The following is a 6010-nucleotide window of genomic DNA, read 5'->3' as shown; positions in this document are numbered from 1 at the left end:
CAAAATCTGTCTGTAGCATTCTTGGGTAGTCTTACATTAAGTTTGCTCATATTATTAGCTCACCAGAGCCAAAGGCTCAGGGTGAGCTATTAGTATCAAGAGGGGGATACTCCGGCGTCCGGCGTCCGTCGCCATGCGTCAACAACCTACTTTAGGTATTATTGACATCATTTGACCTACTTTCTTGTTTTTGACATTCAGATTTTAAATTAGGACCAGGTTTGCAAATTCTGATGCCGAAATCAATTTTGATATCAACTGACCTACTTTTGATATTTTTGATATAATTTGACGTTCATTCTTGTGTTTTTTGACATACAGACTTGAAATTTGGACTAGGGGTGTAATTTCTGATGCTGAATTGAATTTTTATATCAACTGGCCTACTTTTCATATATTTTACAATGTTTGACCTATTTTTTTTTTGAGGTACAGTTATGTTACCATACAGAATGTATAAAAAATTTGTTGTCCCAAACTGTGGACTTTAAACATCTACACCTTACATGTTTTGCATGTGACATTTTGTGTTTTCATTCAAAAAAAGTTATAAAAATAATTGTCCAATCAAAATTAATCCTGCTCTAGTGGTCAGTTATTCTGCATTTATTCTACATAGTCTAATAAGAACACTTGCAACATACATATTTTTAACAAATCCTTTCCAAAATATTAGGGCAAAATATTACAACTTATATAGTGAATAATGAAATGATGGGTTAGATGAGTCATCTAGGGCCATCTTAGTGGCCCTATTGTTTGTTATGAAACAAGCAGTGTTGTTAAAGTATATTACTAGAGGGCAAGTTAAAGTTGAGCTGAACGTGCCGAAAGAGCTGGACTTGTCTTTCAGCAAGTTCTTTTGAAAAATAATTTCCAACAATGAAAAGCAGTTGTTTCTGGTGAGCGACTCAGGGCCATCATGGCCCTCTTGTTGTGATTGGCCCCTTTTAGGGGCAGCTAAAGCTAAAAATAGAAATACCTTTAAACGTCTTTTTCTACAGAACTAAGAAAATATTGACAATGGATAATTTACAACACTGAAAAGCAGTTGTTTTTGGTGAGCGACTCAGGGCCATCATGGCCCGCTTGCTGTGTATTTGTAATTAATGTGAAAATTGATTAAAATGAATTAAATATAATTAATTAGGAATTGATTTTTATGAAAATAGTGACAATGGAAGTGTTCCTTGTCGTGTGCCTGTTGCGGAAAGAGTGTGCTGGACGAAAATCAACATTTTAGAGATCACATAGAGGAATAAAAAAATCTTGCAAATCAGGAAATGGTTGGCGTAGGGTGTCTAATACCCATTATGGTGTCCGCGGGCATTAATTACGGCCTGGCATCGCCACTTGATGCTTATGAGCCTGCAGACCTTGTGATGAGGAACATGGGCCCATTCTTCTATGACTGCATGTCTTAACTCCTGAACTGTTGTTAAATCCAATTGAGCATACTTATCAAACTCATATTGACTTGGGCTCTCAAATTACCTTGACTTTGTGTCACAATAGGGTCTGAAAAGCCTTTTCCTGACTTTCACCCCATTCAATACGATTTGGTTGAAACTTTTTTGTCAAATCGGTCAACGGAACAGCAATGGCGGCAAAGTTAGGGATGAACTTCCGGTACCAAGACACAACCCCTAAAAATTGCCGGACTCCTCGCTTAGTCGTGGGTCTCTCGGCCTCCTGAATTGCATTGACCTTACTGAGAACAGGTTCAATGGACTTACTACCTCCTATCATATGACCTAAACATTCCAATTTTTCAAAACATATGAAACACTTGGACGGTCTAGCAGTAAGCCTAGACTCTCTTAATTGGGTAAATAACTCATACAATGCATTGATATGCTCTGGCCATGTGACTGTATAGACCAAAATATCATCTATAAAACTATCTGAGTGACCTAGATCTTTCAAAACCTTTCTCATCAGTCTACAGAACGTTGCAGGGGCATTGACTAAACCAAAGGGCATTTTCCGGAATTGAAAAAGTCCCGACGGGGTTTCAAATGCGGTCAAAGGTTTTGCATTGTCAGACAAAGGAACTTGCCAGTATCCTTTACTAAGGTCAATTTTCGAAAAATACCTGTATTTTGATAATTTCGAAAATATCTGTTCCATATTGGGCATCGGTTCCGCATCAAATACCGTGCATTTATTGATCTGTCTAAAATCAATACAGAACCTAATCGTGTTATCCTTTTTCCTGATAAGGACAATTGGACTAGAAAACGGAGCATTAGAAGGTTCGATAACTCCCAACTCTAGCATTTTATCAACTTTTTCCTTTACTATCTGCTGTGAGTGAAAAGGAATAAGATAACCCTTAGTCCTTACCGGTTCTGACGTAGTCAACTTAATGTCATGCTGAACTAATGACGTATTTCCGGGTATATCTGTTAAAACATCTGAAAATTTCTTTAACAAGGTTGCAATCTGAGTCTTACAATCTGTTTGTAAGTCAGGATTGACCTGAACATCTTTATATGTCTCTGAACCTTTCTTCAATGGACATAACAATATGTCACTATCATCTTGGTAACTTGTTTCTAAACTATCATCTTCCTCTAATCTATCATACCCATTTTCCGCTTCTACAACAGCTGCACTTACCTTTGCCAATGCACCTCGTTCTGGTTCGAAATTTCTTTCAACATACTCCTTCAGCATATTGGCATGGAAAGTTTTGATCTTATTGTTACCTATGTCTATCCGATAATCTAATTTGTTCACGACCTCGGAAACTACAAATGGACCTTTCCATTGTAACAACAACTTATTGCGTTTTGTAGGTATAAGAACCAGTACTTTACTTCCCTTCTTAAAAGTTCTATCTCTAGCTTTCCTGTTGTAATACTTTCTATACCTAATACTGCTCTTCTCTAGCTCCTGCTGTGCTATCTTACATGTACTTTCTAGTCTTTCTTGCAAATCAACTACATACTGATAAGTTGTCTTAACTTCGTCATTCTCTGTTTTTTCCTGACCATAACTCTCTCAAAATGGTAATTGGACCTCTTATACTACGTCCATATAACAATTCAAATGGCGAGAATCCTAAACTCTCTTGTGGAACTTCCCGATACGCAAACAACATAGCATTCAAATACTTATCCCAATCTGTAGGTCTTTCACTACACATCCGTTTCAACATCTGCTTTAAACTACCATTAAATTTCTCCACTAAACCATTACACATCGGATGATACGGTGTAGTTGTTAACTGTCTAAGAGACAGCAACCTACTAACCTCATTCATAATCTGTGAAGTAAATTGTGATCCACAATCTGTAAGCATTTCCTCTGGAACACCTAATCTACTATACATGTCAACTAATGCTTCGGCTACTCTTTCAGTCTCTATACTAGGCAATGCAATTGCTTCAGGATATCTGGTAGCATAGTCTACCATGGTCAAAATATATCGGTTCTACCTATCAGTCATAGGTTCGATCGGACCAACAATGTCAACGGCAACTCTCTTAAAAGGAGTATCAATCAAAGGCATCTTACCTAAAGTTACCTTACTTATTCTACCTTTAGAAATAGTACGTTGACAAATATCACAAGTCTAACCTCTACAAGAACACCTGGCCAATAAAACTCCCCTAAGACTCTATCACTTGTCTTCCTAATACCAAGATGTCCTGCCAAAAGCGAGTCATGCGCTACTTTTATCACAGTCTCCCTAAGATCCTTAGGAACTACTAACTGCCTACTTACGTCACCATTTCCTGCCGTAAACTCTCTAAACAACATCTTATTCCTGATCTGAAACTTCACTTGCCCTTTACCTCTACAGTTTCTAACAGTACCTTCCTCTGCTTTCTTTCTACATCCATCTAATGTACTATTTGCCTGCTGCTTCTCTACAAACTCTACATTAGTGATGTCTAAAATCTGTGAAGGAACTTTAAGTCTTCTATGAGCTTTAACTTTACTCTGCAATCTTGTTTCTACTGCTGAAGCTAACTTACCAAAATTTGGTTCTACAGCACCCTCTATGTTACCGATAATTACATCATTTGTAGGATTATCTACACATAGTGCTTCTACAGTACCCCTGTAATACGGACAATCAAGATCAATTAACGCCATGTCTAATCTGTGCTCACTACCATCAATGTACTTACATCGTCTGGACTTCCCTAACAATTGATTTGCATTTACCAAATTCCTTCGTACTATGACACATGTACACCCAGTATCTCTCATTGCAACTATAGCTTTACCATTACATATACCTCTAGTTGTCGGACATGAATTTATAGTAACTGTACCCAAGTCTTCAAAATCCCCAAGTTCTATCAAACTACTACCACTATCTGATCTCGGCATCGAAATTTTCGAATCTGCATCTCTATTTCTTCATCTACCTCTACTCCTACCTCTATAACCTCCTCGCCTTCTATTACCCTGATAACTATTTTCATTCTTACTTGGATTCATTGAGTTCGGTTCTATGTCTTCCGCTGCGTTAGCTTTATTTTTTAGCCTTATTTCTACAGAAAAATGCTGTATGCCCTAAACGACCACAATATGTGCATTTATAACCTTCATACTGCTGAGATACTCTACCTCTATTTACCAGTCTATCGTTACCTCTTTGCATACGATAACTACTACCTTGATTTCTATCTACAGGTCTACTCGGCAGTGCATAAGGCTTAGCTCTTTCTTTAATTCCATGATTCACTACATACTTCGGACCTCCTCTAGTCTTGGCAAACAAATCTGCATCTTCCGCTACTTCACGGGCTGAAAACAACTTCTTACTACTAAGGTTCTGATATAGTTCTCTATTGCAGATATCTAAAAATTGATCCCTTACTATGAAGTCTAACAACTTTTCATAAGTCTTCTCCACCTTACTCAATCTTAGCCAACCATCTAAGTATCTAGAAATTCTAGCTAGGAACATAACAAAAGTCTCATTTTCACGGGGCCTTTCAGTCCTAAACTTCTTCTTATACCCATCATCAGTCAACTCAAACTGCCTTAACAAAGCATCTTTCAGCTTATCATAATCCGTCCTATCTTCTAATGGAAGCCTATCAAATACCTCCCTAGCAGTACCTTTTAACAGAAACGGTAAGTTTAGTGACCACATTTCATGTTCCCAATTCTGAGCAGACGCAAAAGTTTCATAAACATTCAAATACGCATCCATAGAATCAATCTTTTCGTCAAATGGAGTCATCTTAACCTTAACCTTACCTACACTCTTCTTACCTAACATATCTAACTCTATCTTCATCTTATGTTCTGTATCTAACTTCCTAGTTTCTGCTTCCTCCTTCTCTCTTTCTAACTGACGAGCATAATCTAACTTCTCCTTTGCAACCCTAGCCTCATTACTTAACTTCTCTTTTTCCATTCCTATCTCTATTTCTAACTTCTCTTTTTCCATTCCTATCTCTATTTCTAACTTCTCCCTAGAAATCTTAAACTCATAATCTAACTTCTCTTTTGCTAACCTAGCTTCTAATTCTAACCTATCCTTCTCAGCTTCTAAACGTTCCTTCTCAGCTTCTAACCTACTATGTCTTTCTTCACGCTCCCTTGCTTGCTCCTCTTTAACAAAGTTTCTCAAAGCCTCATCTGTATACCCTAACTCCTGACCTACCTTCATCAACTCATTTACACTAGTCATCTTGAACTTATTATGTATATTTCCTACACTGTAACACTACTACAACAACAACTTAGGATACAAGTAAAATCTTACCGTGAGGTAGAACAATGATATCAAAGTATCATTAAAGGGTAACACTACAACCCTTAAACACAAAACGCTATATTCACTAAGTGCAATCACGGTGCACTATAACACTACACTTCAGTGTAACACCATATAATTAAACGCATTTATCACTCTAGCGCTATAATCAAAATGTACCTTCACTGTACACAGTACTAAAATGAACAATGTATCATATATTCTAAACACTATACCTCACCACTACAAACACTAAGTTTCAAACTCATCTAAGTATCTCAC

This window comes from Ruditapes philippinarum, unplaced genomic scaffold (assembly GCF_026571515.1).
Source record: "Ruditapes philippinarum isolate M1 unplaced genomic scaffold, ASM2657151v2 ctg2960_1_1_1_1, whole genome shotgun sequence".
Classification (NCBI taxonomy): domain Eukaryota; kingdom Metazoa; phylum Mollusca; class Bivalvia; order Venerida; family Veneridae; genus Ruditapes; species Ruditapes philippinarum.
This window is presented reverse-complemented; position numbering follows the sequence as displayed.